The sequence below is a fragment of the Rutidosis leptorrhynchoides genome, chromosome 1, assembly GCF_046630445.1.
Source record: "Rutidosis leptorrhynchoides isolate AG116_Rl617_1_P2 chromosome 1, CSIRO_AGI_Rlap_v1, whole genome shotgun sequence".
Taxonomy (NCBI): Eukaryota; Viridiplantae; Streptophyta; class Magnoliopsida; order Asterales; family Asteraceae; genus Rutidosis; species Rutidosis leptorrhynchoides.
The window spans coordinates 376,939,880-376,967,750 of record NC_092333.1 but is presented as its reverse complement, the minus strand read 5'-3'; positions in this window follow the sequence as shown (position 1 = coordinate 376,967,750).

Genomic DNA, 27,871 nt, shown 5'->3' with positions numbered 1-27,871 from the left:
TATATATATATATACATGAATATTAATTGTAAATATATAAGATTAAATATTAAACTTATTTATTTGAAAACATATATTTAATGTATTTAAGTATATAATAAAACCTGAATCTATATATATATATATTTATATATATATATATAATGTATATTAAAAATAGATATTAAATGATTGTAATCTATTACTATTTTTTCGTTTGTTTCATTTGATCAACTTACTAATATATCTATTCTCTATATATATAAATATACATACACTACATGTTTGACCCACAATCACCACTTTTATTTATATTCTGTTTTGTCGTATCATCAACTAACACATGAGTCACCACTCAATCATACTAATTATTATCATGTGAGATATTATAATATATCTAGTACTGCATCTTTATATATACAGGAGAAATATGTTAAAATCCATTACTTATCATTATATCAATTATTATTTTTTTCTCTCTATATATTATTCCTCTTGTTGACAATCTTGACACACCAAACATAACCACATGCATGTACCTCTTTCTGCTTTATGTTGCTATCACTTTATTATATATACTTACTTTGGATCCGTGATATTGATTACGAGTGTAACAGTGTTTCCTTTTCACTACTATATGACAATGATACATGATATAGTATATGATGATATATATGTCTAATTAAATATCTATATGCATATATCATATAAACAAATATATATGCTCCCATCTCAAAAAGCTTCAAGACACCAAAAACAACTAATACAACTCAATCTTGTTTTCCTCTTGAGCCACTTTCTACAACAACCTTCGGTCATCCCTTCGGATCATCATAAGCCACCATGAGCACAACCTTTAACCACCACATGACCACCATTGACAACTCATACCATCATCAAACTGTCACCATCCACCAGCACACAAACCCACCACCATTTTATTTTGATGAAACCCATCACCACCATCCGGCCACCAATACCACCATGGACAATCACTAGCAACCACAAATCAAACTAGAATCAAACAACATAAAACTCATATATAACATCAATGTGCACCATTAATACAATAACCATAGCACTCATATATGTTCGAATTCCGATTTCATAACATGTGTAACATACATGAAATTTTCTATTCACTGGATTAGATATAGATAGAGATTTAGAGGTAATTATAAAACCCAACCTTTATCTTTTCTGTTTTCGATTCATCATAAAACATCACCACCATCAACTGAGAACCCACCTTGCTCCTGCTGCTAGTCGCTTTCCAAACAAGAAATTCATTTTAATCGACCACTTGAATCTTTAAACCATCACTTGGAACTTCTATGTATATCCTGTCATTGAACAACACAACACACGCACACCATCAAAATCACTTTGTTTTCTGCTCAACACAAACCACAACCCCGCTGTTCCATGAAACCCCAGACATGACATATATCGTACAACCTTTTCCAAATCAAATCTTGACTAGTGTAAGTTTTTTTTTTTTTTACAGAAATGCTTCAAATGTAAATGCAAGGTTTTCAGTAAAGTCAAACTAAATTTACCTTAGGTTTTGACAGTTACAGTTGCTGCTGCACTATTATTTGGTTTCTAGTTGAACCTGCCCGACCACCAAAACAAATATTGTTGCAGGCGTTGTACTGTGGCAATACTTCCTGTTTCAAACTTCAACCCAAATTAAAACCAAAAACCCATGAAAACCACTCAAAAATGAACGCCATTAGCAAACAAAACCCATTTATACCGCAGTTTGATCTTTGTTATTCGCTACTGCTGCTATTGTTAACCGAAACACACAATTAAATCGTTGACTATAGCCGACTACTACTAAGAAAAACCATTCATTTATGTTCGTGTTCTATCCAATTAAAGGTACCAGATATATATATATATATATATATATATATATATATATATATATATATATATATATATATATATATATATATATATAGGGATGAAGAAATTAAGAGAAATTAATGAACAAATTATCTATTTCATCCATTAAGAAACCGATTACCTGATCTGATGATGATGATGATGATGATAATGATGACGATTTAAACACAGATAACCTTGCGATGATGATGATGATCGTGTTCTACGATGATTATGATGGGAGAAAATAATAATTGATGATGTTGTTGAGATGAGAACGATGATGATCTGAGTTGAGGATCGGGCAGTCGCCTGCTGCTATGTGCTTCCCTTTTTATTTTATTTTTGTACCGATTGAACTCAAGAAACAAGATTTGGCGATACAGTTTATGATAACCTAGTTATTTTGGGTTTGATCAAATGTTACTTGGGTTATCGAAATTGGGCTGTCGATTGTAGGTTGTTTGGGTTATCATGTTGGGCCATGATCTATGGATTTTCTTTCTGTTGGACTGAACAATTACGAGTTAAAGAAATTAAGGTTGTATTATAGATTAGAAGAAAAGATACAGAGGAGTGGTGTGGGGTGTTACTAGTTTAGCGGGAGGTTACGGGTTCGAGTCCCGTCGCGAGCAGCTTATTTTTTTTAATGCTACTAAGGTATTAATTGGTATTTTAATTATTATTATTATTATATTTATTATTATTATTATTATTACTACTAATATCATAAATATAAATATTATTATTATTATTAAGATTGTTATTATTGTTATTGTTATTATTAACTAGTATTATTGGTAAATGTAAGTATTATTATCATTATTTCATATATTATCATTAACTTAGTTATTATTAATAGAATGTATTATTATCATTATTATGATTGTTATTATTAGTGTTATTATGAAAGATAACACAAGTTATTATTATTATTATTATTATTATTGTAAATCATTATTATTACCAAAACTATCTTTTTATACAAATAAATACTATGTACATAAAATATACTTATTACATAATTATATTAATATTTTCACATAACTATATATATTAAACCTATTAATATTATTTATATAAATATTTACATATAACAAACTATTGATTTTTTTTATAACACTAAACAATCATATATATAAATATGGATATATTAATGTAACTATATAAATATTAATCATTTTGAATACATACACAAACTAAAAATATATATAATATATAAATTAGGTTATAATATATAAAATTGTTCAATTACGATTATATGATATACAAATGATATAGGTTCGTGAATCGAAGGCCAACCCTGCATTGTTCAATGTCGTCATATGTATTTTTACTACAAAATACAGTATTGTGAGTTTCATTTTCCTTTTTACCCTTTATATTTTTGGGCTGAGAATACATGCGCAATTTTTATAAATGTTTTACGAAATAGACACAAGTAATCGAAACTACATTATATGGTTGAATGATCGAAATCGAATATGCCCCTTTTTATTAAGTCTGGTAATCTAAGAATTAGGGAACAGTCACCCTAATTGACGTGAACTCTAAAGATAGATCTATCGGGCCCAACAAGCCCAATCCAAAGTACCGGATGCTTTAGTACTTCGAAATTTATATCATGTCCGAAGGAGGATCCCGGAATGATAGGGGATATTCTTATATGCATATTGTTAATGTCGGTTACCAGGTGTTCAATCCATATGAATGATATTTTTGTCTCTATGCATGGGACGTATGTTTATGAGAAATGGAAATATGAAATCTTGTGGTCTATTAAAATTATGAAATGATTGTTATGATAAACTAATGAACTCACTAACCTTTTGGTTGACACTTTAAAGCATGTTTATTCTCAGGTACTATCATAACCCGACCTTAACCATAAGGACGAATACAATAACATATGATTTCATCGTGAGGTATTGACCTCTATATGCGACGTTTTTCAAAAATTGCATTCGTTTTTACAATACAAACCATAACTTTTATTACAAATACAAGGTTTAAACAAGATAATAATGATTATCGTTTAGTGATAATCTTAGACTTACAAACTTTACATGTGATAATAACAATACGACTTCCAACATATTTTACATTACAAATCCTCTGATATGCAGTTTTATTTTTGACACAAATATGCATACTCAAGATCTTGTTTAAATTCAACATGTTGCAGCGGAAGCTTTTAGTTATCACCTGAGAATAAACATGCTTAAAATGTCAACATAAAGTTGGTGAGATATAGGTTTAATGCCGGCAGCGTTATAAATATAGACCACAAGATTTCATATATAAACGTTTTAATAAAAATATTCTAAGTTGTTGAGCACTTGATAACCATACTTAACATTTAATCAACGTCGCATATTCCCTTTATTATGAAATCTTACTACACCGTACCAAGTGTAGTCACCGAAACGAATTACTGTGCAACCGTTGAATACTGGTCGTCCAGTCCGGTTGGGGTTGTCAGGCCCGATAGATCTATCAACAGGATTCGCGTTTACAATACCGCATGTAAATAGTAGTTACCAAGTTACAGGGAGATATGACAGTGGTACAACTCAACGTAGAATATATAATTTTAATCACTTGTGTCCATAACGTAAATCATAAAACGCATGTATTCTCATCCCGAAATATTTAGAGTTTAAAAGTGGGACTATATACTCACCCTTGCCTTGAAGGTATTTAACTCGACTTGGTCTCCGATAGATATCACGAACCTAACCATATATATAATATATCAACATATTTTCTTTTCAAGTAATCGTTACATATATATATATACTTATAATACTTTTAATATTTTCTTAGCCCGTAGTTAGCAGTCTGTTGTTAATGGTCCACAATTAGTTTCTCAATAAAATAAATAAAGACCCCATCGTATTCGTATTGATCAGAATTAATCTCGACCCATGGTACCATGTTGTCAAATGATGTGTTGCGTACATAAAGTACCGTGTTGTCAGATGACGTGTTGCGTACAATCATGAGGTCTTATGATTAATCTTCTCGTGTTGTTTACGGGTGGTCCTGAAATATATAAAATCAAATCATAAGTAAATATATATTAAATATTATGTTAATTAGCCAAGATATGATTAATCCGATTTTGTCATAATATGATATATTACAGGTTTTGAAGTGTTTTAAAAATCAAATTAGAAGGATCTATTTAGTTTGCGAACAGGTTTGAAATCATTCAAACTATGTTCTTGTTGTTAAAAATTTTATAACACAAAATAAGATAGCTATATAAATATGAATCGAATAAGATTATGAATAAGGTTACTACCTCAAGTTACTTGGATAAAGCTACTGGAAAAGATAGAAAATAATCTTGATCAAACTTTCTTATAATGATTATAGGTTGTTCATGAAGCTAGTTCTTCATGAGTATTTGCTGAGATTGTGAAGAACACTTAGAGTTCCTAAGAGTGTGTTTTTGGTTAGAGAAAGATGGTTGTAAGAATGAAATGAAAAACTAAGGTGATGGTGATACTTATAGGACAGTCTGGTTGTTGAGGGAACAAGGACAAATTTTTGTGTTGAATTTTTGAGTAATAATGTATGCTAGCTTACAAATAAGATTCCCTCTTATCTAGAGCAGATCTAAGGCTGATAAGGATATTGATTTGATGTGTATTTACCAATAGTAGATACGTATAGATGATGGGTATGATACGGTAAAAGAAGTTCAAAATTGGGCTTTGCCCCTTGGACCCAGCCAGGTGAAATGTCCCGTTCTTATTGATTAAAAACGTTCCATATTAATTGATTTCGTTGCGAGGTTTTGACCTCTATATGAGACGTTTTTCAAAGACTGCATTCATTTTTAAACAAACCATAACCTTTATTTCATCAATAAAGGTTTAAAAAGCTTTACGTAGATTATCAAATAATGATAATCTAAAATATCCTGTTTACACACGACCATTACATAATGGTTTACAATACAAATATGTTACAACAAAATAAGTTTCTTGAATGCAGTTTTTACACAATATCATACAAGCATGGACTCCAAATCTTGTCCTTATTTAAGTATGCGACAGCGGAAGCTCTTAATAATCACCTGAGAATAAACATGCTTAAAACGTCAACAAAAATGTTGGTGAGTTATAGGTTTAACCTATATATATCAAATCGTAACAATAGACCACAAGATTTCATATTTCAATACACATCCCATACATAGAGATAAAAATCATTCATATGGTGAACACCTGGTAACCGACAATAACAAGATGCATATATAAGAATATCCCCATCATTCCGGGACACCCTTCGGATATGATATAAATTTCGAAGTACTAAAGCATCCGGTACTTTGGATGGGGTTTGTTAGGCCCAATAGATCTATCTTTAGGATTCGCGTCAATTAGGGTGTCTGTTCCCTAATTCTTAGATTACCAGACTTAATAAAAAGGGGCATATTCGATTTCGATAATTCAACCATAGAATGTAGTTTCACGTACTTGTGTCTATTTTGTAAATCATTTATAAAACCTGCATGTATTCTCATCCCAAAAATATTAGATTTTAAAAGTGGGACTATAACTCACTTTCACAGATTTTTACTTCGTCGGGAAGTAAGACTTGGCCACTGGTTGATTCACGAACCTATAACAATATATACATATATATCAAAGTATGTTCAAAAATATATTTACAACACTTTTAATATATTTTGATGTTTTAAGTTTATTAAGTCAGCTGTCCTCGTTAGTAACCTACAACTAGTTGTCCACAGTTAGATGTACAGAAATAAATCGATAAATATTATCTTGAATCAATCCACGACCCAGTGTATACGTATCTCAGTATTGATCACAACTCAAACTATATATATTTTGGAATCAACCTCAACCCTGTATAGCTAACTCCAACATTCACATATAGAGTGTCTATGGTTGTTCCGAAATATATATAGATGTGTCGACATGATAGGTCGAAACATTGTATACGTGTCTATGGTATCTCAAGATTACATAATATACAATACAAGTTGATTAAGTTATGGTTGGAATAGATTTGTTACCAATTTTCACGTAGCTAAAATGAGAAAAATTATCCAATCTTGTTTTACCCATAACTTCTTCATTTTAAATCCGTTTTGAGTGAATCAAATTGCTATGGTTTCATATTGAACTCTATTTTATGAATCTAAACAGAAAAGTATAGGTTTATAGTCGGAAAAATAAGTTACAAGTCGTTTTTGTAAAGGTAGTCATTTCAGTCGAAAGAACGACGTCTAGATGACCATTTTAGAAAACATACTTCCACTTTGAGTTTAACCATAATTTTTGGATATAGTTTCATGTTCATAATAAAAATCATTTTCTCAGAATAACAACTTTTAAATCAAAGTTTATCATAGTTTTTAATTAACTAACCCAAAACAGCCCGCGGTGTTACTACGACGGCGTAAATCCGGTTTTACGGTGTTTTTCGTGTTTCCAGGTTTTAAATCATTAAGGTAGCATATCATATAGATATAGAACATGTGTTTAGTTGATTTTAAAAGTCAAGTTAGAAGGATTAACTTTTGTTTGCGAACAAGTTTAGAATTAACTAAACTATGTTCTAGTGATTACAAGTTTAAACCTTCGAATAAGATAGCTTTATATGTATGAATCGAATGATGTTATGAACATCATTACTACCTTAAGTTCCTTGGGTAAACCTACTGGAAAAGAGAAAAATGGATCTAGCTTCAATGGATCCTTGGATGGCTCGAAGTTCTTGAAGCAGAATCATGACACGAAAACAAGTTCGAGTAAGATCATCACTTGAAATAAGATTGTTATAGTTATAGAAATTGAACCAAAGTTTGAATATGATTATTACCTTGTATTAGAATGATAACCTACTGTAAGAAACAAAGATTTCTTGAGGTTGGATGATCACCTTACAAGATTGGAAGTGAGCTAGCAAACTTGAAAGTATTCTTGATTTTATGAAACTAGAACTTTTGGAATTTATGAAGAACACTTAGAACTTGAAGATAGAACTTGAGAGAGATCAATTAGATGAAGAAAATTGAAGAATGAAAGTGTTTGTAGGTGTTTTTGGTCGTTGGTGTATGGATTAGATATAAAGGATATGTAATTTTGTTTTCATGTAAATAAGTCATGAATGATTACTCATATTTTTGTAATTTTATGAGATATTTCATGATAGTTGCCAAATGATGGTTCCCACATGTGTTAGGTGACTCACATGGGCTGCTAAGAGCTGATCATTGGATTGTATATACCAATAGTACATACATCTAAAAGCTGTGTATTGTACGAGTACGAATACGGGTGCATACGAGTAGAATTGTTGATGAAACTGAACGAGGATGTAATTGTAAGCATTTTTGTTAAGTAGAAGTATTTTGATAAGTGTATTGAAGTCTTTCAAAAGTGTATAAATACATATTAAAACACTACATGTATATACATTTTAACTGAGTCGTTAAGTCATCGTTAGTCGTTACATGTAAGTGTTGTTTTGAAACCTTTAGGTTAACGATCTTGTTAAATGTTGTTAACCCAATGTTTATAATATCAAATGAGATTTTAAATTATTATATTATCATGATATTATCATGATATTATCATGTATGAATATTTCTTAATATGATATATATACATTAAATGTCTTTACAACGATAATCGTTACATATATGTCTCGTTTAAAAATCATTAAGTTAGTAGTCTTGTTTTTACATATGTAGTTCATTGTTAATATACTTTATGATATGTTTTCTTATCATAGTATCATGTTAACTATATATATATATCCATATATATGTCATCATATATTTTTTACAAGTTTTATCGTTCGTGAATCACCGATCAACTTGGGTGGTCAATTGTCTATATGAAACATATTTCAATTAATCAAGTCTTAACAAGTTTGATTGCTTAACATGTTGGAAACATTTAATCATGTAAATATCAATCTCAATTAATATATATAAACATGGAAAAGTTCGGGTCACTACAGTACCTACCCGTTAAATAAATTTCGTCCCGAAATTTTAAGCTGTTGAAGGTGTTGACGAATCTTCTGGAAATAGATGCGGGTATTTCTTCTTCATCTGATCTTCACGCTCCCAGATGAACTCGGGTCCTCTACGAGCATTCCATCGAACCTTAACAATTGGTATCTTGTTTTGCTTAAGTCTTTTAACCTCACGATCCATTATTTCGACGGGTTCTTCGATGAATTGAAGTTTTTCGTTGATTTGGATTTCATCTAACGGAATAGTGAGATCTTCTTTAGCAAAACATTTCTTCAAATTCGAGACGTGGAAAGTGTTATGTACAGCCGCGAGTTGTTGAGGTAACTCAAGTCGGTAAGCTACTGGTCCGACACGATCAATAATCTTGAATGGTCCAATATATCTTGGATTTAATTTCCCTCTTTTACCAAATCGAACAACGCCTTTCCAAGGTGAAACTTTAAGCATGACCATCTCTCCAATTTCAAATTCTATATCTTTTCTTTTAATGTCAGCGTAGCTCTTTTGTCGACTTTGGGCGGTTTTCAACCGTTGTTGAATTTGGATGATCTTCTCGGTAGTTTCTTGTATAATCTCCGGACCCGTAATCTGTCTATCCCCCACTTCACTCCAACAAATCGGAGACCTGCACTTTCTACCATAAAGTGCTTCAAACGGCGCCATCTCAATGCTTGAATGGTAGCTGTTGTTGTAGGAAAATTCTGCTAACGGTAGATGTCGATCCCAACTGTTTCCGAAATCAATAACACATGCTCGTAGCATGTCTTCAAGCGTTTGTATCGTCCTTTCGCTCTGCCCATCAGTTTGTGGATGATAGGCAGTACTCATGTCTAGACGAGTTCCTAATGCTTGCTGTAATGTCTGCCAGAATCTTGAAATAAATCTACCATCCCTATCAGAGATAATAGAGATTGGTATTCCATGTCTGGAGACGACTTCCTTCAAATACAGTCGTGCTAACTTCTCCATCTTGTCATCTTCTCTTATTGGCAGGAAGTGTGCTGATTTGGTGAGACGATCAACTATTACCCAAATAGTATCAAAACCACTTGCAGTCCTTGGCAATTTAGTGATGAAATCCATGGTAATGTTTTCCCATTTCCATTCCGGGATTTCGGGTTGTTGAAGTAGACCTGATGGTTTCTGATGCTCAGCTTTGACCTTAGAACACGTCAAACATTCTCCTACGTATTTAGCAACATCGGCTTTCATACCCGGCCACCAAAAATGTTTCTTGAGATCCTTGTACATCTTCCCCGTTCCAGGATGTATTGAGTATCTGGTTTTATGAGCTTCTCTAAGTACCATTTCTCTCATATCTCCAAATTTTGGTACCCAAATCCTTTCAGCCCTATACCGGGTTCCGTCTTCCCGAATATTAAGATGCTTCTTCGATCCTTTGGGTATTTCATCCTTTAAATTTCCCTCTTTTAAAACTCCTTGTTGCGCCTCCTTTATTTGAGTAGTAATGTTATTATGAATCATTATATTCATAGATTTTACTCGAATGGGTTCTCTATCCTTCCTGCTCAAGGCATCGGCTACCACATTTGCCTTCCCCGGGTGGTAACGAATCTCAAAATCGTAATCATTCAATAATTCAATCCACCTACGCTGCCTCATATTCAGTTGTTTCTGATTAAATATGTGTTGAAGACTTTTGTGGTCGGTATATATAATACTTTTGACCCCATATAAGTAGTGCCTCCAAGTCTTTAATGCAAAAACAACCGCGCCTAATTCCAAATCATGCGTCGTATAATTTTGTTCGTGAATCTTCAATTGTCTAGACGCATAAGCAATCACCTTCGTTCGTTGCATTAATACACAACCGAGACCTTGCTTTGATGCGTCACAATAAATCACAAAATCATCATTCCCTTCAGGCAATGACAATATAGGTGCCGTAGTTAGCTTTTTCTTCAATAACTGAAACGCTTTCTCTTGTTCATCATTCCATTCAAATTTCTTCCCTTTATGCGTTAATGCAGTCAAGGGTTTTGCTATTCTGGAAAAGTCTTGGATGAACCTTCTGTAGTAACCAGCTAGTCCTAAAAACTGGCGTATGTGTTTCGGAGTTTTCGGGGTTTCCCACTTTTCAACAGTTTCTATCTTTGCCGGATCCACCTTAATACCTTCTTTGTTCACTATGTGACCGAGGAATTGAACTTCTTCCAACCAAAATGCACACTTTGAAAACTTAGCGTACAATTCTTCCTTCCTCAATACTTCTAACACCTTTCTCAAATGTTCACCGTGTTCTTGGTCATTCTTTGAGTAAATAAGTATGTCATCAATGAAAACAATGACAAACTTGTCAAGGTATGGTCCACACACTCGGTTCATAAGGTCCATGAACACAGCTGGTGCATTAGTTAAACCAAACGGCATGACCATAAACTCGTAATGACCGTAACGTGTTCTGAAAGCAGTCTTTGAAATATCATCTTCTTTCACCCGCATTTGATGATACCCGGAACGTAAGTCAATCTTTGAATAAACAGACGAGCCTTGTAGTTGATCAAATAAGTCGTCGATTCTCGGTAGTGGGTAGCGGTTCTTGATGGTAAGTTTGTTCAACTCTCGGTAGTCGATACACAACCTGAATGTACCATCTTTCTTCTTGACAAACAAAACAGGAGCTCCCCACGGTGATGTGCTTGGTCGAATGAAACCACGCTCTAAAAGTTCTTGTAATTGGCTTTGTAGTTCTTTCATCTCGCTGGGTGCGAGTCTGTAAGGAGCACGAGCTATTGGTGCAGCTCCTGGTACAAGATCTATTTGAAATTCAACGGATCGATGTGGGGGTAATCCCGGTAATTCTTTCGGAAATACATCGGGAAATTCTTTTGCAATGGGAACATCATTGATGCTCTTTTCTTCAGTTTGTACTTTCTCGACGTGTGCTAGAACAGCATAGCAACCTTTTCTTATTAGTTTTTGTGCCTTCAAATTACTAATAAGATGTAGCTTCATGTTGCCCTTTTCTCCGTACACCATTAAGGGTTTTCCTTTTTCTCGTATAATGCGAATTGCATTTTTGTAACAAACGATCTCCGCTTTCACTTCTTTCAACCAATCCATACCGATTATCACATCAAAACTCCCTAACTCTACTGGTATCAAATCAATCTTAAATGTTTCGCTAACCAGTTTAATTTCTCGATTCCGACATATATTATCTGCTGAAATTAATTTACCATTTGCTAATTCGAGTAAAAATTTACTATCCAAAGGCGTCAATGGACAACTTAATTTAGCACAAAAATCTCTACTCATATAGCTTCTATCCGCACCCGAATCAAATAAAACGTAAGCAGATTTATTGTCAATAAGAAACGTACCCGTAACAAGCTCCGGGTCTTCCTGTGCCTCTGCCGCATTAATATTGAAAACTCTTCCACGGCCTTGTCCATTCGTGTTCTCCTGGTTCGGGCAATTTCTAATAATGTGGCCTGGTTTTCCACATTTATAACAAACTACATTGGCATAACTTGCTCCGACACTACTTGCTCCGCCATTATTCGTTCCGACACCATTTGTTCCTTTCGTTCTATTAACCCCTGGTCCGTAGACCTCACACTTCGCCGCGCTATGACCATTTCTTTTACACTTGTTGCAAAATTTGGTGCAGAACCCCGAGTGATTCTTTTCACACCTTTGGCATAGCTGCTTCTGATTGTTGTTGTTGTTGCGGTTATTATTGTTGTTGGGATGATTGTTGTAGTTGCTGTTGTTGTTGTTGTTGTTGTTGGGCCGTTTGTTGTAGTTGCGATTGATGTTGCGATTGTTGGGATAATTGTTGCGATTATTGTTGTAATGGCTGTTGTTGTTGTATTGGTGATTCTTATCACCGTTTTCCTCCCACTTTCTTTTGACTTGCTTCACATTGGCCTCTTCAGCAGTCTGTTCTTTAATTCTTTCTTCAATCTGGTTCACGAGTTTGTGAGCCATTCTACATGCCTGTTGTATGGAGGCGGGCTCGTGTGAACTTATATCTTCTTGGATTCTTTCCGGTAATCCTTTCACAAACGCGTCGATCTTCTCTTCCTCATCTTCGAATGCTCCCGGACACAATAGGCACAATTCTGTGAATCGTCTTTCGTACGTGGTAATATCAAATCCTTGGGTTCGTAACCCTCTAAGTTCTGTCTTGAGCTTATTGACCTCGGTTCTGGGACGGTACTTCTCGTTCATCAAGTGCTTGAATGCTGACCACGGTAGTGCGTACGCATCATCTTGTCCCACTTGCTCTAGATAGGTATTCCACCATGTTAACGCAGAACCTGTGAAGGTATGCGTAGCGTACTTCACTTTGTCCTCTTCAGTACACTTACTTATGGCAAACACCGATTCAACCTTCTCGGTCCACCGTTTCAATCCGATCGGTCCTTCGGTTCCATCAAATTCCAAAGGTTTGCAGGCAGTGAATTCTTTGTAGGTGCATCCTACACGATTTCCTGTACTGCTAGATCCAAGGTTATTGTTGGTATGTAGCGCAGCCTGTACTGCGGCTATGTTTGAAGCTAGGAAAGTACGGAATTCCTCTTCATTCATATTCACGGTGTGTCGAGTAGTCGGTGCCATTTCCTTCAAAATAGTTAAATGGAACAAGTTAATCATACAGAATATTAAGAGTAGTTAATAGTATTTCGTAGCATAATATGAACTCATTTATAAAAGCTTTTTCTTCATATTAGCGTTTTATAAGTTTAAATTCGGGTAGTACCTACCCGTTAAGTTCATACTTAGTAGCTAATATACAATTCAACTACTACAATTCTATATGAAAAACTGATTGTAATAATATTTCGCGTTCAAACTTTTATACAATATTTTACAAACTTACAATACCGCTTATTTTACATAAAGCATGAAATATAGCACACAATAACTTTGATACAAGATAGTTGTGAAGACAATTCTAGCTAGTACACAAGTCGTTCGGCAAAGGCAATAAAGACACGTAATTCATACGTCCAGAAACAAGTCATGCATTCTGGTTTTACTAGGACTACTTCCCATCCTTGGTCTTGTGCAACATAACCGTTATGGCCGTTGATAAGACAGCGTGTTGTAACGTCATCAAAGGGACGAGGGTTACGTAATGTCCAACAGTCCCGTAATAATCTAAAAACCTCATTTCTTACCCCAATTACCGACTCCGTCACTTGTGGAAACGTTTTGTTTAATAGTTGTAGCCCGATGTTCTTGTTCTCACTTTGGTGAGAAGCGAACATTACTAATCCGTAAGCATAACATGCTTCTTTATGTTGCATGTTAGCCGCTTTTTCTAAATCACGAAGTCCAATATTCGGATATATTGAGTCAAAATAATTTCTTAACCCGTTGCGTAAAATAGCATTTGGGTTCCCCGCAATATATGCGTCAAAGTAAACACATCGTAACTTATGGGTTTCCCAATGTGATATCCCCCATCTTTCAAATGAAAGTCTCTTATAAACCAAGACATTCTTGGAACGTTCTTCGAATGTCTTACAAACTGATCTCGCCTTAAATAGTTGTGCCGAAGAATTCTGGCCGACTCTAGACAAGATTTCATCAATCATGTCTCCGGGTAGGTCTCTTAAAATATTGGGTTGTCTATCCATTTTGTGTTTTTAAACTGTAAAATAGACAAGAGTTAGTTTCATAAAAAAATACTTATTAATACAAGCAATTTTTACATATATCATAAAGCATAAGAACACTATATTACATATATTACACCACACGAATACAACTATCTTATTCCGACTCGCTCGTTTCTTCTTCTTCTTCGGTTTTGGTTCGTTTTGCCAAGTTTCTAGGGATATATGATGTTCCCCTAGTACGAGCCGTCGTTGTCCACATTGGTTTAGAAAAACCTGGTGGTTTAGAGGTTCCCGGGTCATTGTTACAACTTAAGGACTTCGGGGGTTGACGATACATATAAAGTTCATCGGGGTTGGAATTAGATTTCTCTATTTTTATGCCCTTTCCCTTATTATTTTCTTTTGCCTTTTTAAATTCAGTTGGGGTAATTTCTATAACATCATCGGAATTCTCGTCGGAATCCGATTCATCGGAGAATTGGTAATCCTCCCAATATTTTGCTTCCTTGGCGGAAACACCATTGACCATAATTAAATTTGGTCGGTTGGTTGAGAATTTTCTTTTACTTAACCGTTTTATTATTTGCCCCACCGGTTCTATTTCTTCATCCGGTTCCGATTCTTCTTCCGGTTCCGATTCTTCTTCCGGTTCCGACTCTTCTTCCGGTTCCTCTTCGGGAACTTGTGAATCAGTCCACAAATCATTCCAATTTACATTTGACTCTTCATTATTATTAGGTGAGTCAATGGGACTTGTTCTAGAGGTAGACATCTATCACATAATATCAAACACGTTAAGAGATTAATATATCACATAATATTCATATGTTAAAAATATATAGTTTCCAACAAAAATGTTAAGTAATCATTTTTAAAGAAAACACGGTCGAAGTCCAGACTCACTAATGCATCCTAACAAACTCGATAAGACACACTAATGCAAATTTTCTGGTTCTCTAAGACCAACGCTCGGATACCAACTGAAATGTCCCGTTCTTATTGATTAAAAACGTTCCATATTAATTGATTTCGTTGCGAGGTTTTGACCTCTATATGAGACGTTTTTCAAAGACTGCATTCATTTTTAAACAAACCATAACCTTTATTTCATCAATAAAGGTTTAAAAAGCTTTACGTAGATTATCAAATAATGATAATCTAAAATATCCTGTTTACACACGACCATTACATAATGGTTTACAATACAAATATGTTACAACAAAATAAGTTTCTTGAATGCAGTTTTTACACAATATCATACAAGCATGGACTCCAAATCTTGTCCTTATTTAAGTATGCGACAGCGGAAGCTCTTAATAATCACCTGAGAATAAACATGCTTAAAACGTCAACAAAAATGTTGGTGAGTTATAGGTTTAACCTATATATATCAAATCGTAACAATAGACCACAAGATTTCATATTTCAATACACATCCCATACATAGAGATAAAAATCATTCATATGGTGAACACCTGGTAACCGACAATAACAAGATGCATATATAAGAATATCCCCATCATTCCGGGACACCCTTCGGATATGATATAAATTTCGAAGTACTAAAGCATCCGGTACTTTGGATGGGGTTTGTTAGGCCCAATAGATCTATCTTTAGGATTCGCGTCAATTAGGGTGTCTGTTCCCTAATTCTTAGATTACCAGACTTAATAAAAAGGGGCATATTCGATTTCGATAATTCAACCATAGAATGTAGTTTCACGTACTTGTGTCTATTTTGTAAATCATTTATAAAACCTGCATGTATTCTCATCCCAAAAATATTAGATTTTAAAAGTGGGACTATAACTCACTTTCACAGATTTTTACTTCGTCGGGAAGTAAGACTTGGCCACTGGTTGATTCACGAACCTATAACAATATATACATATATATCAAAGTATGTTCAAAAATATATTTACAACACTTTTAATATATTTTGATGTTTTAAGTTTATTAAGTCAGCTGTCCTCGTTAGTAACCTACAACTAGTTGTCCACAGTTAGATGTACAGAAATAAATCGATAAATATTATCTTGAATCAATCCACGACCCAGTGTATACGTATCTCAGTATTGATCACAACTCAAACTATATATATTTTGGAATCAACCTCAACCCTGTATAGCTAACTCCAACATTCACATATAGAGTGTCTATGGTTGTTCCGAAATATATATAGATGTGTCGACATGATAGGTCGAAACATTGTATACGTGTCTATGGTATCTCAAGATTACATAATATACAATACAAGTTGATTAAGTTATGGTTGGAATAGATTTGTTACCAATTTTCACGTAGCTAAAATGAGAAAAATTATCCAATCTTGTTTTACCCATAACTTCTTCATTTTAAATCCGTTTTGAGTGAATCAAATTGCTATGGTTTCATATTGAACTCTATTTTATGAATCTAAACAGAAAAGTATAGGTTTATAGTCGGAAAAATAAGTTACAAGTCGTTTTTGTAAAGGTAGTCATTTCAGTCGAAAGAACGACGTCTAGATGACCATTTTAGAAAACATACTTCCACTTTGAGTTTAACCATAATTTTTGGATATAGTTTCATGTTCATAATAAAAATCATTTTCTCAGAATAACAACTTTTAAATCAAAGTTTATCATAGTTTTTAATTAACTAACCCAAAACAGCCCGCGGTGTTACTACGACGGCGTAAATCCGGTTTTACGGTGTTTTTCGTGTTTCCAGGTTTTAAATCATTAAGGTAGCATATCATATAGATATAGAACATGTGTTTAGTTGATTTTAAAAGTCAAGTTAGAAGGATTAACTTTTGTTTGCGAACAAGTTTAGAATTAACTAAACTATGTTCTAGTGCTTACAAGTTTAAACCTTCGAATAAGATAGCTTTATATGTATGAATCGAATGATGTTATGAACATCATTACTACCTTAAGTTCCTTGGGTAAACCTACTGGAAAAGAGAAAAATGGATCTAGCTTCAATGGATCCTTGGATGGCTCGAAGTTCTTGAAGCAGAATCATGACACGAAAACAAGTTCGAGTAAGATCATCACTTGAAATAAGATTGTTATAGTTATAGAAATTGAACCAAAGTTTGAATATGATTATTACCTTGTATTAGAATGATAACCTACTGTAAGAAACAAAGATTTCTTGAGGTTGGATGATCACCTTACAAGATTGGAAGTGAGCTAGCAAACTTGAAAGTATTCTTGATTTTATGAAACTAGAACTTTTGGAATTTATGAAGAACACTTAGAACTTGAAGATAGAACTTGAGAGAGATCAATTAGATGAAGAAAATTGAAGAATGAAAGTGTTTGTAGGTGTTTTTGGTCGTTGGTGTATGGATTAGATATAAAGGATATGTAATTTTGTTTTCATGTAAATAAGTCATGAATGATTACTCATATTTTTGTAATTTTATGAGATATTTCATGCTAGTTGCCAAATGATGGTTCCCACATGTGTTAGGTGACTCACATGGGCTGCTAAGAGCTGATCATTAGAGTGTATATACCAATAGTACATACATCTAAAAGCTGTGTATTGTACGAGTACGAATACGGGTGCATACGAGTAGAATTGTTGATGAAACTGAACGAGGATGTAATTGTAAGCATTTTTGTTAAGTAGAAGTATTTTGATAAGTGTATTGAAGTCTTTCAAAAGTGTATAAATACATATTAAAACACTACATGTATATACATTTTAACTGAGTCGTTAAGTCATCGTTAGTCGTTACATGTAAGTGTTGTTTTGAAACCTTTAGGTTAACGATCTTGTTAAATGTTGTTAACCCAATGTTTATAATATCAAATGAGATTTTAAATTATTATATTATCATGATATTATCATGATATTATCATGTATGAATATTTCTTAATATGATATATATACATTAAATGTCTTTACAACGATAATCGTTACATATATGTCTCGTTTAAAAATCATTAAGTTAGTAGTCTTGTTTTTACATATGTAGTTCATTGTTAATATACTTTATGATATGTTTTCTTATCATAGTATCATGTTAACTATATATATATATCCATATATATGTCATCATATATTTTTTACAAGTTTTATCGTTCGTGAATCACCGATCAACTTGGGTGGTCAATTGTCTATATGAAACATATTTCAATTAATCAAGTCTTAACAAGTTTGATTGCTTAACATGTTGGAAACATTTAATCATGTAAATATCAATCTCAATTAATATATATAAACATGGAAAAGTTCGGGTCACTACACCAGGGGCTCTGCCCCTTGGACCCCGCTTATCGGGGGCGCTGCCCCCGAACCCCCGTCATAATCAAGATAAGTTCAAACAAGTGTGCACTCCACACTTCCCCAAACTTGTTCGATATTTATCAAGATTATTTTGGTTACAAATTAATCCCATTACACTTAAATCATATTGGTGACATAAATCACAACACATTATAGATTGTAAGTATATATGTCAAAGAACGTTACATATAGTTATCGTTTTGAAAACTTAAGTTAGTGGTCTCAAAGTATACTTATAACTCATTGTTGTTAGTTCGCAATGAAATGTTAAACCATCCTTAAATCATGTTAAATATGTATAGATATGTACATATACATAATCGTATAATTATCGTGTGTTATATAATTCGTGATATCATCGGTCAAATTGGACGGTCAAACGTTGTGTAAAACTCTTTTCAAAAATATAAGTCTCAACAGTTTGGATTGCTTATCATGTTGGTAAGGTTTAATTTATGTAAATATTAATCTCATAAGTATAGAACGATCGGAAAATTCCGGGTCGTTACAGGTACGAAAGAAATCTTCCGTTGTGCATTCGCTCATATTGGAGATATTACTTGGAGTCATTCATGACATATTTTAAAAGACGTTGCATTCAAGTCATCGAGTTCATCAAGGATATTATTAAGTCATTTATAGTTAGATATATTAAGAAGTGGTATGCATGCCGTCAAGTTTCGATGTAATGAAAGTTTGTCTTTTCAAAACGAATGCAATGTTTGTAAAATGTATCATATAGAGGTCAAGTACCTCGCGATGTAACCAACTATTGTGAATCGTTTATAATCGAGATGGACTTCGTCCGGATGGATTAGGACGGGTTACTACAACGTATTCATACATTAATTTTAATGTTTGTAATATTAACTAAAGTTAAATAATATAAACTTTAATTAATATATTTTGTTGCAAAAATAAATATCTAGTCAACGTTGTATTAAAGTAGAGTAAATACTTATTAATTTCAATATCAATAAGCATACAGAAACCCTATGAGTAAAATAGTCATTTCAAGTATGGAAATTTGAGGGTTGTTATAAACAAATCCCTGAGATTGACTATGATGAGGTTTTTGCTCCGGTAGCTAGGCTGGAGGCAATTAGAATTTTCTTGGCGTTTGCGTCCTTCATGGGATTTAAAGTTTTTCAGATGGATGTTAAAAGCGCATTTTTGTATGGAGAGATTAACGAGAAGGTTTATGTTGAACAACCACCTGGTTTTGAAGATCCTCATTTCCCAGTAAAGGTTTATCGACTTGAAAAGGCACTTTATAGTCTTCACCAAGCTCCTAGAGCATGGTATGCCACATTGTCCAACTATATACTTGAGAATGGTTTTAGGAGAGGTGTCATTGATCAGACACTTTTCATCAAGAAAAAGGGACAACATCATATGTTAGTGTAGGTTTATGTTGATGATATTATCTTCGGGTCAAAGATCAGGGAATGGTTGATGAGTTGAGAAGGTCATGCAACGGAAGTTAAAAATGAGTTCCATGGGAACAATAAAGTTTTTCTTAGGTTTGCAAGTAGCTCAGACGGATAAAGGCATCTTCTTGCATCAGACCAAGTATGTTGCTGATATTCTGAAGAGATTTCAAGTGGAAGCAGAAAGGCTAGCTAAGACTCCGTTGTCAGTAAATCATGGGATCTCACCTGATTGTGAGGGTGCTCCTGTGGATCCTACGTTATACAGGGCGATCATAGGTTCTCTAATGTATCTAACTGCTTCTCGACCAGATATTGTGTTTGCAGGTTTGCTTGTGTGTGCTCGTTATCAGGAAAATCCTAATGTTCATCATATGTTTGTGGTTAAGAAGATTTTGAGGTATTTGAAAGATACACCGAGTTTAGGGTTATGGTATCCATATATATATATATATATATATATATATATATATATATATATATATATATATATATATATATATATATATATATATATATATATATATATATATATATATATATATATATGAGGATGGGTTTGATCTCACAGCGTATAGTGATTCCGACTATGGAGGCTGCAAGAAAGATTTCAAGTCAACATCAGGAGGTTGTCAGTTCCTTGGTAGCAAGCTAGTTACTTGGCAGTGTAAGAAGCAGAGAGCAGTGGCTCAATCCACTTGTGAAGCAGAATATATTGCCGCGGCCAGCTGTACATCACAGGTTACCTGGATTCAACAGCAGCTACGTGACTACAGTTTGCATATTTCTAACACTCCTATTTATGTTGATAATACTGCTGCTATAGCTGTCACTAAAAATCCCGTAAATCATTCTAAAACGAAATATATAGGGATTAAATACCATTTCATTAGAGATTGCTATGAGAAAAAGTTGATAGATGTTGTGCAGATAGACACTACGACCCAACGGACTGATCTTTTCACTAAAGCTTTTGATAAACCACGCTTTGAGTTCTTGTTAAATGAAATCGGAATTAAATTTGTTAGTGCACTAAATGGATTTTTCCATCGCTGTCGAACAACCTGAGAATGGTTTAGGTCTACGTTGTACACCTAGGGATGGTTTGAACTAGAAAACTCATGTCGCAGGAGCATATGTGACCAAACATGTAATATAGGTCTGTCATACGAGTGACTGAAGTCACTCGTACGGGTGACAACTGTCAGCCGCACGGTTGAGACCTCAACCGTGCGTGTGAGCTGATAGATGACAGACACTATAAATAGAGTTTTCCTTGTGCATGTTCATTTGAGGTTTTCCACCAAGATCACTTGAGTGTGTGTGAGGTGAGTGCTCCTCCTCTTCACCTTCATGGTGGAGAGGATCCATGGTGGATTGATGCTCCAACCACTATGAAAATGGCAAAGTGACTAGATTAGATTCTTGTAATTATTATTGTAATTCGTTTATTGATCTATTACATGTAATCTTAATCTATAATCAGCTGATTATCACTTGTTTGTTTGTGTTCATCTCATATTCATCTTTGTTCATCATCTTATCACATATTAATGCTCAAATTGCTAATCGATGCTTGTTTCTTGATCTAAAGATCCTAGCAACTGAATCAAGGGATCCAACAAATGGTATCAGAGCCTAAGATCAAACAAGATTAGATTAAACAGCTGCAATTTGATGAAATTGAGTTTTGAAGTTCAGTTTGACTTTTGTTGACTATTTTTGAGTTTTAATGATTTAGCACGAATTAAGGAAAACTAGGAATGGGGAATTGTTGGTAATCATCTTGTGAATGATTCCTCAAAGTTTCAGCTCCTAATTCATTGATTTGATCGGGTTATGAAAATTTTTGTGTTCTTGAGAAAAGTGGACTGTTTTTTATCGATTCTGTGATTTTAAGAGATTGTTGTTGAAATATTTTAATGGGTTTGTGTTTAGCGGGTTCCAATGCCACTCTATGCAAAATTTCAAGCGTTTTCATGAAGGTTTGAGTGGTTTACCATGAAAGCTGCCACCCACCACCATGGACCGCCACCATAGGCTGCCGGATTCTGGAAAATGGAGAAGAACACCATGAACTGCTGACTCGTACTGTTGGGAACTCTTATATGCGTGTGAGCATGAGTGTATACGAGTGGTATGCTGAATCGTACGCTTGTTTTGTGTCACGACCCGAAAAATCCCGACTAATTTTAAACCAAACTCTCGATACGATTTAAGATTTTTGACACAATAGGCAAAGTCTGTTAGGTTGGATCTCAGAAATTTTGAACTGTTCCCTATGTTCAATTGACCTTCGACCATTCTCGATGATTCACCAATAATTAATTATATATATATATATATATATATATATATATATATATATATATATATATATATATATATATATATATATATATATATAACAAAGGTACATATATATAATAATTTGAAATAAAAAAATACATTTAATCAATTAGAATTAAAAATAATAATAATTGGAGAAACTAATTTACTGTTAAAAGAAATATATGTATGGTATTATCATAACTATATATGATTCTAAATATTGTAATTTGTATTATTATTAGTATCATTAATAATATCATTATTATCACTTTTATAAATACTTAATTTCTTATTAATATTAGTATGATTTTGATAAAGTTATTATTAATATTATTACTAATTCTATTATTATTATTATCAGTATTTTTATTATAATTATTAGTACATATATATTAACATTCTCGCAATTTACATTCTCGCAATTTTATTTATCGTCATTTAATTTCTGTTATTTACTTTACGCACTTTATTTATCGTCATTTAATTTCTGTTATTTATTTTACGCACTTTAAATATCGGGACACGTATACAAGGTTTTGACATATCATATCGACGCATCTATATATATTATTTGGAATAACCATAGACACTCTATATGCAGTAATGCGGGAGTTAGCTATACAGGGTTGAGATTGATTCTACAATAATATATATAGTTTGAGTTGTGATCGAGTCTGAGACGTATACGGGTCATGATATATTTTAATTAATTCAAATATTATATATTAAACTATATATGAATTGTTGAACTGTAACTGTGGACTATCGACTGTGGACTAATAATATTGGACAATTAGAAAGAATTAAAATATTGATTATAACATATGAAACTAAACAATTCTTCAAGTTTGCCACTTGATTTCATCTTAAACCTCAATTGTATCTTGACGATTACAATCAGCATTCAAATCTTTCATGATTCTTGAAAACACCTCAATCGAGAAGATGAACCAACCGCACTACATCTACGGAAGAAAAGATTCATGCATATAGTTATGCACCTGAAAACTCTTGGAACTTGAGTAAAGGTTTAACACGTATCTGCGCTAGCTCCTTTGGCGATGTTACTACCGAAAATCGCTTTGCAATCCCTTTCCCAAGTAGCCAATTTTGTCACAACTCCAACAGAGCAACTTCGACCTTTCATTCGAATAAGTCTTATTATAACTTTGATATATACGATTGGCTTTCCTCATCGTTACCGGAGAACCTTTTATATTCCACCATATTACCATCCGTGTTTAATCATCTAAAAACACAATTCTCCTGAAACCTCCTCGATTTGATAACCGATGACCCGGATCAGTTAACTTTGAAAATGCTGACGAAGCAGCATGTTGTAGATGGTCTTAATGGCCAAAAGTTGATAATAAAGAAGGAAGTGTTAGGAACGCTCGATAGAAAATTTGGTACTGAAAAACGGATTGAGCTAACTATGAAGGAAGCCGTGGACAACTCACAAAGAATAAGTTTGACTTCAAAGAATCCAAAAAAAATTCAATGCCTGCTGAAGTCTTTAGCGAATATCTTGCTCTTTACTCTAAAGCCTTGCGAACAATAGTCTCCATCATCCTCTGATCTTAGATATTCAAAGATATTATCGTATCTTTCATTATAAATATCCTCGATATTTCTGAATATATATTCATAACTAATCTTATCTGAAATCATTTATCTCTTTGAGCTATCAGTGTTACATCATATGAGAAACTATTAGTTTCTATATTCTGTGAACCTTCGAATTTAAAATATGAATGATTTTGAAGTAGTGTTGGAAACTGATGCATGGGTTAGTATAATATAATGACGCTTGGCCAACGTGAATATATTACAGTAAGTCATGCTGAGTTCCTAATGAAACGTGATGATAGGTTCACAGTAGGTCATACCACCATCATGAGTCATGTTACATAACTCTTTCATTCTACTTAACTTTTGAACATATCAAGAAAATATATCTTTGGTGGTTTTATCTTCCGTGATGTTGATAAATTTGAAAATCAAATCGTGCTATCACGTTCCTTCCTGCTTAGAACATTATAATCATTCGAAATTCTATATCTACGAATTCTGGACTATTATTCGCTTGACTTGAAGTCGGGAAGAGAAAACAAAAGCATAGAGCTTCGAAATATAAGGGAGAATATAAATCCCGATAACAATGCATAAATTATAAACCGTGTATGTCAATGTTTATCGCAACATAAAGACACGGGAGAATTAAAAACACTATAACCCCAAAGGCGAAGTAGAAGAAAGTAGATTCTTCTGGTGAAAGTTGGAAAAGGAGAATGAATGTTGCGATAGTAAGGATGAGGACAAGGATCAGAACTGGATTAAGCAGTTTCACAATCGTTTGAAAGTATGGAATGAGAAAGAAAGAATTTGAGTGGTGAAAATAATGGAACGAAAGAAGTTCATTTATAGAGAAGATACCAGATAAAGCAATCGAGACAGATAATCGCATTAAATTAAAGAGGATCCTAATTTTCCATAAATCCCGAAGAATCAAATCCTATAGATTTCCCAGATTTTCTTTTAAATCTCTTGAATTCCGGAAATTCAAACGTGACTACGTCAAACGTTGAATCTCTATCTCAATTTTTTTGTGAAAGTTTCATTCGTACTCTTCGAATAATCGAATTGTTTTATCTATATTACTCAATAATGATAAAACTCTATTTAACAACTCATATTCGTCATGAAAAACATTCTTATTGTTAGCCACGACGACCTCGATCCAAATTTCGGGACGAAATTTCTTTAACGGGTAGGTACTGTCACGACCCGAAAAATTCCGACTAATTTTAAACCAAACTCTCTATACGATTTAATATTTTTGACACAATAGGCAAAGTCTGTTAGGTTGGATCTCAGAAATTTTGAACTGTTCCCTATGTTCAATTGACCTTCGACCATTCTCGATGATTCACCAATAATTAATTATATATATATATATATATATATATATATATATATATATATATATATATATATATATATATATATATATATATATATATATATATATATATATATATATATATATATATATATATATATATATATATATATATATATATATATATAAACAAAGGTACATATATATAATAATTTGAAATAAAAAAATACATTTAATCAATTAGAATTAAAAATAATAATAATTGGAGAAACTAATTTACTGTTAAAAGAAATATATGTATGGTATTATCATAACTATATATGATTCTAAATATTGTAATTTGTATTATTATTAGTATCATTAATAATATCATTATTATCACTTTTATATATACTTAATTTCTTATTAATATTAGTATGATTTTGATAAAGTTATTATTAATATTATTACTAATTCTATTATTATTATTATCAGTATTTTTATTATAATTATTAGTAAAGTTATAATATTAATATTATAAAAGTTTATAAAATATATATGTATAAACATATACATATATATAACTACCATTATATAAATGAAACTATATAACTATATAATAGATAGATATATATATAAATAGATATATAAATAGATTTAAAGATCCGGATATAATTATACATATATATAAATTCTGATGTATATAATATCAGATAATTAATTGAATTCAGAATATGCACAAAAACGATTATACCGACATCAGGGTACGAATTAGGTTATACATAACTATCATACTGTGATGAATTCTTGTTTCTTTCTTCAAAATCTATTTTATATCCTTATCAGTGGTAAGATTCTGTAAAATTTCTTAACCTGCTTTTATTTTATTTTTGTTTCCTTTCAAATCGTCAATCATATAAACCACCGAGACCACCTTGCCTCATCTTCTACCTTCACACCACCTTATAACAACCATTATCGACTATATCCAAGACCACACTTGCGTATACTATCAACACCCATCTCATCCTTCTGTTTTCGATTCGATCACCTCACTTCTCTCTCTCCTTCTTCTCTTTGATCTCTTCTTGGTTGAAACCACAATCACCATGATCACGACAACACCACCAAGAACAACCCTAATTTCAAACACCCCGTGAAACTGCTATCACTACCTGTTTCTCTTTATTCTCTTTCTGTTTTCACAATCAACCACACCCGACATAATGCATCGAACATTATCTTGTTAATTATTGTTATTCAATTCCCTGCTACTCGTTTTGTGTCTGTTTATGCTTCTAATTTGTACCTGCTACATCTGCTTCTGTTTTGCTGATCAAGACGAAACCCACATACCACAACACCTGTTTCTACTTTTTGAAGATGATGGTGATTTGTAGATAATGATGAAACGATCTTAAAAGACCCCTCAATTATTTTTCCTATCGCTACAAGTTGTTGTTTCTTATATTATTTTTAAAAACCGAACCCCACAAAGACTTGTGACATCCAGCTGTATGCTGCTGAATAAAAAGAAGGAAAAAAAAAAAGAAATCGACTTCTGTTTGAGGTCTATTTCAATTTTGTTTGTGGGCCGTGGACTTGTGTTTCTATAGTTGGGTTACGTATTCTGTTTCCATAGATGGGCTGTGACAAATTTCCAGTTGGGCCGATATAATATATGTCTGTTGGGCCGTTAACCAAATATTTCAGTTGGGGCTGCTGTCTTCGTTTGTTTCTGTCATAAATTGTTTTTGTCGATCCACAATTATAAACCAACACATTCCTTAATGAATGATGGTGAGTAGAGATTAAGATGGCGATTATGATAAGTATAGTTATAGTTATGTTGATGGTGATGCTAAAATGAAACGTGAATGATGATGACTAGTGTAATGATAATGATCATGATGATAACGTTATGATGTGGTGATCATGAGTTTAAGGATATTATCGGGTTAGCGGGACGTCACGGGTTCAAACCCGGACTTGGGCATTTTTAAAGACTACTTCTCTGAGGTAGTTTACTTATTACTCAATATTATTATTATTATTATTATTATTATTATTATTATTATTATTATTATTATTATTATTATTATTATTATTAAAGATTATCATTATCATATTTATTATTAGTATTATCATTATCAATAAAGTTATTATTATTATTATTATTAGCAAATCATTATTATCAAAACTATTATTTTAACGAATAAATAACATGTAATTTAAGATATAATATGAGTATTTGTTTTTAATGGAATTTAGTATAAATTCTATATAGCTAAAAATATATATAAATAATACATACTAATAAAGGAAATTATGTGATTCTATTAAATGCATTAATAAATATACAAATGATATAGGTTCGTGAATCCGGGCCAAATCTACATTTGATAAATGACGTCATATGTATTTTTACTACAAAATACAGTATGGTGAGTTT